A 13,188-nucleotide genomic window follows, 5' to 3' on the forward strand; every position below is an offset into this window, starting at 1 on the left:
CCCTCAGCTGCTCCCAACTGTCCCTTTGTTCGTTTGCTCAGCAGAGGCTTGGGGCTACTGTGTGCTCCAGGGTGTCATCTGAGCTGGGGAACAGGCACGGGAGACAGCCCCTGCCCAGGGGCTGGCGTGTCCCAACGCAGCTGGGGAGAGGCGGACTTTGTACTGTGTCATAAGCTGGCCCTGAGAGTCCCTGGTTTCCCAAAAAGAATCTGAATGCTCCCCACCCTCCTCTTCCTGCCACCTGGAGAGCTGAGCCCCCTCCAAGGCCAGACTGCCCTGGGCCTCACCCCCTCAGCTCAGGGTCCCTCCCTGGCCTCCCTCCCGCCTCCAGCTCCAGCCTGCACTGAGCCTCCCTCTTACTCAAACACATTTGGAAAAAGTGGCTCACCCTGTCTCTATCTCCTTGTTTCTCATGCCACTAACTCCTCAACCTGCTGCAGCCTGGCTCCTGCTTCCACCACCCCCAAAGCCTCTCGATGATGCCTGCAGCAGTTTTGCTAGTTCTAGCAGTGGTCGGCAAACTCATTAGTCAACAGAGTCAAATATCAACAGCACAACCATTGAAATTTCTTTCTTTCTTTTTTTTTTTTTCATTTTTCTGAAGCTGGAAACAGGGAGAGACAGTCAGACAGACTCCCGCATGTGCCCGACCGGGATCCACCCGGCACGCCCACCAGGGGCGATGCTCTGCCCACCAGGGGGCGATGCTCTGCCCCTCCGGGGCGTCGCCATGTTGCGACCAGAGCCACTCTAGCGCCTGAGGCAGAGGCCACAGAGCCATCCCCAGCGCCCGGGCCATCTTTGCTCCAGTGGAGCCTTGGCTGCGGGAGGGGAAGAGAGAGACAGAGAGGAAAGCGTGGCGGAGGGGTGGAGAAGCAAATGGGCGCTTCTCCTGTGTGCCCTGGCCAGAAATCGAACCCGGGTCCTCCGCACGCTAGGCGGACGCTCTACCGCTGAGCCAACCGGCCAGGGTAAAATTTCTTTTGAGAGCCATTTTCTTTTTCTTTTTTTTTTTTACAGAGACAGAGAGAGAGAGAGTCAGAGAGAGGGATAGATAGGGACAGACAGACAGGAATGGAGAGAGATAAGAAGCATCAATTTTCAGTTTTTTGTTGTGGCTCCTTAGTTGTTCATTGATTGCTTTCTCATATGTGCCTTGAGCGTGGGGCTACAGCAGACTGAGTAACCCCTTGCTCAAGCCAGCGACTTTGGGTCCAAGGTAGTGAGCTTTGCTCAAACCAGATGATCCTGCGCTAAAGCTGGCGACCTTGGGGTCTTGAACCTCGGTCCTCTGCATCCCAGTCCGACGCTCTATCCACTGTGCCACTGCTTGGTCAGGCGAGAGCCAAATTTTTTTAACTTAAACTATATAGGTAGGTACATTCCTTATCCAGGTAGTACTGCACGTGGTATCAATATTTTGTGGAAGAGCCACACTCAAGGGGCCAAAGAGCCGCATGTGGCTCATGAGCCACAGTTTGCCGACCAGGGGAATGTCTCTGTCCTTATCTTTCTGGAAATCCTGCCAACTTCTGGTGTTATTCACTGCCTTTTCCTTGAAACTCTGTTCTCACCTTGGCATTTGTGACACCACAATCCCCTTCTGTCTAAAATGCACATCTGGCCTGACCTGCGGCGGCACAGTGGATAAAGCGTTGACCTGAAACACTGAGGTCGCTGGTTTGAAACCCTGGACTTGCCCAGTCAAGGCACATATGGGAGTTGATGCTTCCTGCTCCTCCCCTCTTCTCTCTCTCTCTCTCTCTCTCTAAAATGAATAAATAAAATCTTTTAAGAAATCCACTGGTGGCGCAGTGGATAAAACGTCGACCTGGAAATGCTGAGGTCGCCGGTTCGAAACCCTGGGCTTGCCTGGTCAAGGCACATATGGGAGTTGATGCTTCCAGCTCCTCCTCCCCTTCTCTTTCTCTCTCTGTCTCTCTCTCTCCCTCTCTCTGTCCTCTCTAAAAATGAATAAATAAATAATTTTAAAAAATTAAAAAAAAAAGAAATAAATAAAATGCACATCTGGTCAGGCCAGTTAAAGCCCTACACGGGTCTGGACTTTGTTAGGGGCTCAGGTGTTTGGCCAGCGCCCACCTGCCAGGTCCCCCTCTCCACATCAGCCGTGGCCCTGCTGTCCCCTTCACCAGAAGCCCTCTTTCCTCCTCACCCCAGGGTTCCCAGCTTAAACAGTGGAAGTCTTTTTCTTCCTCATGTATCTGGACCCAGGCACACTTCCTGGGGTCTCTCGATGCCTCCTTTGTCCTCTGTCACACAACATCAAGGTCACTCACCCCTGTGATCTTCCCCACGAGACTGCGGCTCCCCACAGCAGGGGCCATGCTTGTCTGCTGCTGCTGTCAGGACTGCTGAATACAATACATGGGACAGACTTAAACTCACTCTTTTTTTATCTGAAATTCAGATCACGGGGTGCCATGTATTTTTGTTAATGTTTAGTTTATTGATTTGAGAGAGAGAGGAGAGAAGAGATGGAGACAGGAACATCGATCTGTTCCTATACGTGCCCTGACCAAGAATAGAACCCAGGACTCTGCACGCCAGGCTGACGCTCTACCACTGAGACAACCAGCCAGGGCCAGTAAATGTTAGCGGAAGGAATACTGGTGGCCATGATGGTGGCGGGCACAGGTACTGTGTGGCACAAAGGAAAGGTAACAGGCTCTTCAGAGGAGGTGATGCTTGAGCCAAAGCAGATGGAGATATTAGGTCATGGCATCAAACAGCCCCTCTGTGGGGATGCCTCCTGTAGTGGGTTGAAGTGTGCCCCCTAAAAAGATATGTTGAAGTTCCAGCCTCTGATACCTGTGACTGAGACCTTATTTGGAAATAGGGTCTTTACAGATGTAATTAAGTTAAGGATCTCAGGATGAGAGATCATCCTTGATTTAGGATTGGCTTTAAATCCAGTGATGGATGTCCTTGTAAGAGAGAGGAGCTGGAGGTTTGAGACACACGTACACAGAGGAGAGGCCACGTGAAGACAGGGGCACAGGTTGGAGTGATGCAGCTCTTGCCAAGGAAGGCCAGGACCACCGGAAGCCAGGAGAGAGGCGTGGGAAGGATTCTCCGTCAGAGTCTCTAAAAGGAACCAACCCTGCCAACTCCTGGATTCTGAACTCTGGCCTCCAGAGCTGTGAGAAAATAAACCGCTGTTGCTTTAAGCCACCCAGTTCATGGCAGCCCTGAGAAACTAATATGCTCCCAAGGCTTTGTCCTTCCCAACTTCATCTATAAGACTCTCTTTTTTTCTTCTTCTTCTATTTTAAGATTTCATTTCTTGCCAGATAGCTAGGTTTGTTAGAGCGTCATTCTGAAGCACAAAGGTTGCCAGTTTGATCCCTGGTCAGGGCACATACAGGAACAGATCTATGTTCCTTCGTGTGTGTGTGTGTGTGTGTGTGTGTCTTTCCCCCTTTCTCTCTCACTAAAATCAATTTTAAAAAAAAGATGTTATTTTTTGGTATTACAAAGAGAATGACTGGAGGGGGAACAAGAAGTAGTCGCTTCGCTCTCTCTAGCTGTTCAATGGCCGTTTGTCGTGTGTGCCTTGACCGGGCAAGCCCAGCGTTTCAAACCAGAGACCTCAGCATTTCCAGGTCGGCGCTCAGCCCACGAGGCCACCCAGGCCAGGCGGACTCTTCCTTTCATGGCCCTTTGCCCCTAGAACCCTCTAGAATACCAAAGCTCTTATCCAGCCTGTGATAGCCAGCCACCTAGATGGCCCCAGTGATCCTCACCTCCTGGCATTCATGACCTTATATAGTCCCCTCCCATACTGAATGTGGCTGAGCTGTGTGATAAAAATACTGCATAAGTGTCAGTGTGTAAATCCCAAGACTAGGGACTATTGTAAAACCTGAGACCAAGCTTCTGCCTAGTCTCTCTCTCTCTCTCTCTTTTTTTTTTTTTTTCCTGTGACAGAGATAGAAACAGAGAGGAACAGATAGGGACAAACAGGAAAAGAGAGAGATGAGAAACATCAATTCTTTGTTGCAGCACCTTAGTTGTTCATTGATTGCTTTCTCACATGTGCCTTGCCCGGGGGGCTATAGCAGACCTAGTGACCCTTTGCTCAAACCAGTAACCTTGGGCTCAAGCTGGTGAGCCTTGCTCAAATCAGATGAGCCCACACTCAAGCTGGTGACCTCAGGGTTTCGAACCTGGGTCCTCCGTGTCCCAGTCTGATGCTCTACCCACTGTGCTACCACCTGGTCAGGCTGCCTAGTCTCTTTAATTGCTCCCTGTAGGGAAGGCCCGTCACCATGCTATCAGGACGCACAGGCAGCCTCATGTAGGAGTCCACATGTGAGGGACTGAGGCTTCCCACCAACAGCCAGCCCCAACCTGCTAACCTCAGGAGTGAGTCCTTTGGGAGAAGATGACTGAAGCTCCATCCAACATCTTGGGAGACCCTATGGGAGACCAACAAGCAGAACCACCCAGTCAAGTCATTCCTGAGATTCGGACTCACGGAAGCTTTGGGATCATCTGTTAGGCAGCACTGTTGCTGCATAAGCGGTACCAGGCCCCAGTGAAACTTCATGGCTTGTTGTTCTCAACCGCAAGGTCCTCAGGCCCCGCCCTTGGCACTATAAGTCAACAGGAGACAACTAGTGGTTGAATTTAATGGTAACAGCTGGCCTCACTGGCCTCAGGACGGTGAGAGGGACCGGGTGGTCGTGGAGTCTACCCCTCCTTGACAGCCAGGGAGGGGGTGGGATGCCCTGACTTTGGAACCCAGAGCTTCTTCAGGTTCTAGTCCAGATAAGTCATGCCCAGGCGGACAGACCCCTGTACCCAGAGGCCACTGCCCGTGTATGTTTCCCAGGGCTGCTGTCACAACGTCTCCCACACTGGGGGACGTGAACAACAGCAACTTACTGTCTAGCAGCTCCGGAGGCCGGAAAGCTGAAGTCGCTCCTGGCAAGGTGGAGTCCTGGGCGTGTGAGAGGACAATCCGTCCAGGCCGCCATCCTTGGTTTGCAGATGACCACCTTCATGTTTATTTTTATTTATTTATTTTTTAAATTTTTTTTACAGAGACAGAGAGAGGGATAGACAGGGACAGGCAGACAGAAACAGAGATGAGAAGCACCAATCATTAGTTTTTCGTTGTGCGTTGCAACACCTTAGTTGTTCATTGATTGCTTTCTCATACGTGCCTTGACCGCGGGCCTTCAGCAGACCGAGTAGCCCCTTGCTGGAGCCAGCGACCTTGGGTCCAAGCTCATCTGGGTTAAGCAAGGCTCACCAGCTTGAGCCCAAGGTCACTGGCTTGAGCAAGGGGTCACTCAGTCTGCTGTAGCCCCACCCCCACCCCAGTCAAGGCACATATGAGAAAGCAATCAATGAGAAACTAAGATGCCGCAACAAAAAATTGATGCTTCCATCTCTCTCCCTTCCTGTCTGTCCATCCCTATCTGTCCTTCTCTCTATCTCTGTCACCAAAAATAAATAAATAAATAAATAAATAAATAATAAATAAAGACTTTGCAGAGGATAAAGAGGAGTTGGAGATGATGAACAATAAGTTTTTTTGTTTTTTTTTAACAATAAGCTCTTGTTGAATGAATGACTGAATACATCTAACCTACAAACTTAAAAACCCATCAGTTCACCCTAGCTAGATAGTTTGGTTGGTAAGAGCATCATCTCAACACATAAAGGTTGTGGGTTTGATCCCCGGTCAGGGGACATAGAGGAACACATTGATGTTTCTGTCTCTTTCTCTCCCTTCCTCTCTAAAATAAATGAATACATTATTTTTTTAAAAGAAAGTTTGTGTTTAGCTATGCATTTTATTTTTTTATTTATTTTACAGAGACACAGAGAGAGAGAGTCAGAAAGAGAGAGAGGTAGGGACAGACAGACAGGAATGTAGAGATGAGAAGCATTAATCATCAGTTTTCCGTTGCGACACCTTAGTTGTTCATTGATTGCTTTCTCATATGTGCCCTGACCGTAGGCCTTCAGCAGACCCAGTAACCCCTTGCTCGAGCCAGTGACCTTGGGTCCAAGCTGGTGAGCTTTTTGCTCAAGCCAGATGAGCCTTTGCTCAAGCTGGCGACCTTGGGGTCTCGAACCTGGGTGCTCCGCATCCCAGTCCGATGCTCTATCCACTGCGCCACCATCTGGTCAGGCGAATATATTATTATTATTATTTTTAATCATCAATTAGCCTGACTTGTGGTGCTGCAATGGATAAAGTGTCAACCTAGGATGCTGAGGTTTCCAGTCTGAAATCCCGGGCTGGCTAAGTCAGGGAAGCAACTGCAAGAAGCAATGTACAAGAAGCAACTGCAAGTTGATTCCTGCTCCTCCCCCACCACCTCTCTCTCCTCTATCTAAAATAAGTAAAAAGGCCCTGGCCGGTTGGCTCAGCGGTAGAGCGTCGGCCTAGCGTGCGGAGGACCCGGGTTCGATTCCCGGCCAGGGCACACAGGAGAAGCACCCATTTGCTTCTCCACCCCTCCGCCGCGCTTTCCTCTCTGTCTCTCTCTTCCCCTCCCGCAGCCAAGGCTCCATTGGAGCAAAGATGGCCCGGGCGCTGGGGATGGCTCCTTGGCCTCTGCCTCAGGCGCTAGAGTGGCTCTGGTCGCAATATGGCGACGCCCAGGATGGGCAGAGCATCGCCCCTGGTGGGCGTGCCGGGTGGATCCCGGTCGGGCGCATGCGGGAGTCTGTCTGACTGTCTCTCCCCGTTTCCAGCTTCAGAAATGAAAAAAAATAAAAAAAAAATAAAAAAAAAAAATAAATAAAATAAGTAAAAAAAAAATCTTTAAAAACAATTCATCAACTCAGCCCTGGCCGGTTGGCTCAGCGATAGAACATCGATCCGGTGTGTGGAAGTCCCTGGTTCGATTCTTGGCCAGGGCACACAGGAGAAGCGCCCATCTGCTTCTCCACCTTTCCCCCTCTCCTTTCTCTCTGTCTCTCTCTTCCCCTCCTGCAGCCAAGGCTCCATTGGAGCAAAGTTGGCCCAGGTGCTGAGGACGGCTCCATGGCCTCCACCTCAAGTGCTAGAGTGGCTCTGGTTGCATAGGAGTAACAGCCCAGATAGGCAGAGCATTGCCCCCTGGTGGGCATAGCAGGTGGATCCCAGTCAGGCGCATGTGGGAGTCTGTTTCTCTGCCTCCCCTCTTCTCACTTCGGGAAAATACAAAAAAAAAAACAATCATCAACTCATCTGTTTGTTCCAGGTTATCTGTCCCTGCGGACTCACCACTGGGCCTCATGAGCCTGTTGTCTGGCAGGAGCTGGAGACGTCTCTGCTGGCCCTCATCTTAGAAAAGGTGGGTATCTGGGGCCATGACTCCAGGCCCAAGCCCGTCTCAGCCAGGGAAGAGACCTACCCCCCCCTCTGGTCTGTAGGTCAGCCAATGGGAATGCTCTGATGCAGGGAGGGGGCTTTGTCGGGGAGGGAGTGGGCCATGGTGCCAGGGTTGCCGGCCCACCTACCAGCCATACTTTTGTCTTCCTTGCTGATAGAGCCCCAACTTCGCCCAGGCAGTAGGAGGAGACCCCTGGATGTTATGGCAGGTGTGCTGGAGCACACACCTGATGGGCCCGATCACATCGTGGAATCCTATGTGCCTTCACCGGGGTATTGGTTTAAGGGACCTGGTCCTGCACAGAGATTCCTGGCAAAGCTATTTCTCCCTGATAAAGGAAAGGTGCCCAGGCCTGACCTAGGCAGTGGCCTAGGACACAGAGGACCCAGGCTCAAAACCCAAGGTCACTGGCTTGAGCATGGGATCATAGATATGATCCCATGGTTGCTGGCTTGAGCCCAATGTCACTGGCTTGAGCAAGGGGTCACTGGCTCAGCTGGAGCCCCCCCCCCCATCAAGGCACACATGAGAAAGCAATCAATGAACAACTAAGGTGCTACAATGAAAAATTGATGCTGCTTCTCATCTCTTTCCCTTCCTGTCTGTCCTTATCTGCCCTCCCCACCTCTTTTTGTCTCTGTCACTCTCACTTAACAAAAAGAGAAAGAAAGAAAGAGAGAGAGAGAGAGAGAGAGAGAGAGAGAAAGAAAGAAAAGAAAGAAAGAAAGAAAGAAAGAAAGAAAGAAAGAAAGAAAGAAAGAAAGAAAGAAAGAAAGAAAGAAAGAAAGAAAGATGCCCAGGAGAAAACCCCTGCCCTATGTCCCTCTCCTCCTACCCTGGAAATCGGGCTCCAAGGTTAGAATGCTTGGAGCACCTGCATCCATCTAGTGACCATGAGGGGACATCTTTCTAATAAATGCAAGAGGCAAGGCTGAGGGATGAGAAACACCGGAGGCCCTGATGTCCACTGAATGTTGTCTATGGTGACCACTGACCTCTGCATTTCTTAGGAGGGATGAATAGATGTCTGCATTTCTCAAAGCACCGTTGAGTGGAGCGACAGCCAAAAGCATCTCCACTGAACGGATGTGGACACAGGGTTGTGAAAAACAGGGCTCTGGCATCAGCGGGGTTGGGATCCATCTCAGCTCTGCCACATTCAAGCTGTGAGATTTTAGGCAAGTCACCTTCTGAAGCCTCAGCTCCTCACCTGTAAAATGAAAATACTGTAACTAGAATGGGCCTTGGCCGGTTGGCTCAGCGGTAGAGCATCAGCCCAGCGTGTGGAAGACCCTGGTTCAACTCCCGGCCAGGGCACACAGAAGAAGTGACCATCAGCTTCTCCACCCCTCCCCCTCTCCTTCCTCTCTGTCTCTCTCTTCCCCTCCCACAGCCAAGGCTCCATTGGAGCGAGTTGGCCCCAGGTGCTGAGGATGGCTCTATGGCCTCTGCCTCAGGAGCTAAAAAAATTTACTCTGGTTGCAACCTAGCAAAGGTCCCAGATGGGCAGAGCATTGCCCCCTATTGGGCATGCTGGGTGGATCCTGGTTGGGGCACATGCGGGAGTCTGTCTATGCCTCCTCTCCTGTCACTAAAAATATATATTTTTTTTAATAAAAAGAAAAGGTAGCCTGACCTGTGGTGGCACAGTGGATAAAGCGTCGACCTGGAAATGCTGAGGTCGCCGGTTCGAAACCCTGGGCTTGCCTGGTCAAGGCACATATGGGAGTTGATGCTTCCTGCTCCTCCCCCCCTTCTCTCTCTATCTCTCCCCCCCCCTCTCTCTCTTTTCTAAAATGAACAAATAAAATAAAAATAAAAATAAATTAAAAAAAGAAAAGAAAAGATAACTAGGGTGCCTGCCTTCTGTGCTAGGCTGGGGAAGATGAGAAAACTTAGGTAAGGCATTTTGCACACAGTGGTTGGTACCACTAAGCATTGAATTTGTTTGTTTATTCATCTACTAATTCATTCAACAACAGTTATTGAACATCTATATACTTGTATTGATTTGGAGTCTAAGGATGTAGCTGTGATATATAATAGCCACTAAAAGAAGTTGTTTGCTATATTATTATCTGAACTTACCTCTTTCTCACCCTGGCCGGGTAGCTCAGTTGGTTAGAGCGTCCTGTCCTCTTGATAAGCCAAGGTTGCGGGTTTGATCCCTGATCAGGGCACATACAAGAATCAACCGGTGAATACACACATAAGTGGAACAACAAATCCGTCTCTCTCTCTCTCTCTCTCCCCCTTCTTCTCTCTCTCTCTCAATTTAACAATTTAAAAGAACAACTTGGTCCTTTCTATTATTATTCTAAGACTGCTGATGAAGAGCTAATATGTTGGTAAAGTCAGGGAAGATTTGGCAGAAATGGTTTTCTTGGAGCTGGCAGTGTAGGTACCTGTGGAGTGAGGGGCTGGGGGCATCTGGGAGGGCTCCCCTGAGGAGGTGCTGGGCAGGCCTGAGGCTGATTCGCTCAGCAGCCATTGGTTAAGTAGCTGCTATATGCCAACTGCTCTGGGGCCGTGAGAGGAGCTGGGACACACAGGGGAGTCACACAGGTGCTCCACCCTCTCTGGGCTCACAGCCTCAAGGAGGGACAGACAGGGAAACATTGGTGCTTACAGTACGTCGATTGGTGCAGATGTCCTGGGCAGGGTGACACCTGAGCTTCATTTTGCAAGGCAAATGAGAATTAGTCAAGAGGAATGGAGAGTGAAAAAAATAAATTAAAAAAAAAGAAAGAAAAAAAAGAGGAATGGAGAGTGCTCCCAGCTATCCAGAATGGCAGGTTGTTGGGTGTGGCTAGAGCATAAGTTCTTGGGGTGATGGTGAGAGATGTGTTGTTTCAGAGGCTGTGACGGCAAGCGACAGGGGACAAACCAACCAGCTCAGTCAAGGGAATGCATTGACGGGCTCACATGATGACCAAGTTCAGAGTTCAGTGGCGTCGGGTGAGGTTGATACAGCAGCTCAGTGGTGTCACTGAGCAACCAGGTTCTTTCCCTCTCTTTGTGGTGACCTCTGCAGAGCTGGCTTTCCTTGAAGATCAAAGATGGCAGCCACCGCTCCTGGCTCAGCTGCCTGGCCTTTGCTCCATATTTATAGATGCTAACTGGGCCATTTTTAGGTCACTGGTCCACATTCTGAACCAATCATGGTGTCCAGGGCCTTGGGAAAGGCTCACATAAGGGTGGGATCAACCTCACAGAACCACACGAGAAAGGCAAGAGGGGAACAGAGGTCAGGACGCCAGATTTTGAAGGAGATAAGTCATGCTTGGGAGCTTGAACTTCATCCAAGCAGCAGATTGACTTGATCAAATTTGGTCTGAGAAAGATCAGCCTAGCCTGACCAGGCGGTGACGCAGTGGATAGAGCGTTGGACTGGGACATAAAGGACCCAGGTTCAAAACCTGGAGGTCACCAGCTTGAGCGTGGGCTCATCTAGTTTGAGCAAAGCTCACCAGCTTGAGCCCAAGGTTGCTGGCTTGAGCTCAAGGTCTCTGGCTTGAGCAAGGGGTCACTCGGTCTGCTGTACCCCCCCTCCCCTCCGGTCAAGGTACATATGAGAAAGCAATCAATGAACAACTAAGGAGACTAAGGAGCCACAACGAAGAATTGATGCTCCTCATCTCTCATCTCTCTCCCTTCTTGTCTCTCTGTCCCTATCTGTCCCTCTCTTTGTCTCTCTCTGTCTCTGTCACCAAAGAAAAGAAAAAAAAATCAGCCTAGCTATTGAAGGAGGGCAAGAAGGGAGGCAGGGAGGCCAGCTGGGAGGCTGTTTCAGTGATGGGCGAGGGGGCGTGGCTGTGTGGAGGAGGTGGACAGAAGCTGGAGACTGATGGACACCAGGCGCAGGGAGGAGCACGGGGCAGCTCCCAAGCATCTATCAATACTTTGAGCACAGGCGGGAAGAGGAATTGGGAGGGGGCAGGCAGCGCACATGAGGGGTCAAGAGACTGAGATCCATTTGGACCAAATGGCTTGAGGTACCTGAGAGACAATAGAGCTCGTGTCCAGAAGGCAGTTGGTTGGAGATGGGGGTCTGGCGCCTGAGGTGGGGGTCTGAGCTGGGGATGGAGGCTAGAGTGTCCACGGCTTGGGGAGTTAAGGATGTGGAGTGGGCCTGAAAGACCAGCGGTCAGGTCTTGAGGCAACCAGAGGGTCGCTGATGTCTAAGAGCGGGGATGGCCCTCCCGAGGTGGAGTGAGACCATGCCTACCAGACAGCCTTCATGCTTACTGATAACAGTCACTGGTGACCTTGGCAAGAACCTTCGCCGTGGAGTGGTAGAGGGTGAAGTCACACTGCTTGGGGCTGGGGAGTGAGTGGGAGGTGAGGATGAAGATGGAGGAGGGTGAACAATACTTTTAAGAAGCCCACATTAGCCTGACCAGGCGGTGGCGCAGTGGGATGTGGAAGACCCAGGTTCGAGATCCCGAGGTCACCAGCTTGAGCTCAGGCTCAGCTGGTTTGAGCAAAAGTTCACCAGCTTGAGCCCAAGGTCACTGGCTCGAGCAAGGGGTCACTCAGTCTGCTGAAGGCCCGTGGTCAAGGCACATATGAGAAAGCAATCAATGAACAACTAAGGTATTGCAATGCACAACGAAAAACTAATGATTGATGCTTCTCATTTCTCCATTCCTGCCTGTCTATCCTCTCTGACTCTCTCTCTCTGTAAAAAAAAAAAAAAAAAGAAAGAAAGAAAGTAAGAAGCCCACGTTAAAAAGAGAAACAGCAGCCTTGACCAGATAGCTCAGTTGGTTAGAGAATCATCATCTTGCCTGACCTGTGGTGGCGCAGTGGATCAAGTGTCGACCTGGAAATGCTGAGGTCACCGGTTCAAAACCCTGGGCTTGCCTGGTCAAGGCACATATGGGAGTTGATGCTTCCAGCTCCTCCTCCCTTCTCTCTCTCTGTCTTTCTCTCCTCTCTCTGTCTCTTTCTCTCCCTCTCTCTCTCCTCTCTCAAAATGAATAAATTAAAAAAATTTAAAATTATAAAAAACAAACAAACATAGAATCATCATCCTGATATGCCAAGGTTGCAGGTTTGATCCCTGGTCAGGGCACATAAAGGAACTGATCAATGTTTTCTGTCTTTCTCTCTCTCTCTCTTAAAAAAAAAAAAGGCAGCAGTAGCTTTAGCTGGAAGGGGTTAACTATGGAGGGAGGGAAGGATGTGTGAGTGGGGGTGGGGAGGGCTAGGATGGAGGAACCTAAGCTGGTTGATATGCTGAGCAAACTAATGAGGGAGGAGAGAGAAATGAAGACCAAGGTGCTCAGGAGTGTGGGAGTGTGTGTGTGTGGGGGTGGCAGTGGTGGTGAGGAGTGTGGAGCCTGGGAACTCCGTTGGCGGGAAGGGGGGGGGGGAGTAGCTCTACACCTGGAAACGGGAGGGAAGGAGCTGAATCTCTGGGTGGGGGGTGGGGGCTGGGAGAGGGGGAGGCCTTGGAGGGCTTTCTGCCAGATGGCCTCAATTCTCTCTGGAAGTGGGAGGCAAGGTCATGTGCTAAGAGCCATGCAGCAGGTGGGTGGGGGTAGAGGTGGGGGTGTGGGAGGAGTCTGAGGGGAGAGCAGGAAGGATGCTCCCTGCCAGCAGGGGAGCCCTGGAAGTGACCTATTAGAGCAGAGCTTGCCTGTGGGATCCATCAGTCCCAAGGGCCGGCTGGTCAAGGGACAGAACAGTGGGCGGGCCAGGTTTTGCAGAGTGGGTGGGGCATGCTGGGGCAGCAGGTAGGGCTCAGCAGATGGTGAGCACACCTGTTTGGCTAGATCAGAAACATGCTAGAAAGCTCTTGAGTGCTGAGCTGGGAGAGGAGGAG

This window comes from Saccopteryx leptura, chromosome 1, assembly GCF_036850995.1.
Source record: "Saccopteryx leptura isolate mSacLep1 chromosome 1, mSacLep1_pri_phased_curated, whole genome shotgun sequence".
Taxonomy (NCBI): Eukaryota; Metazoa; Chordata; class Mammalia; order Chiroptera; family Emballonuridae; genus Saccopteryx; species Saccopteryx leptura.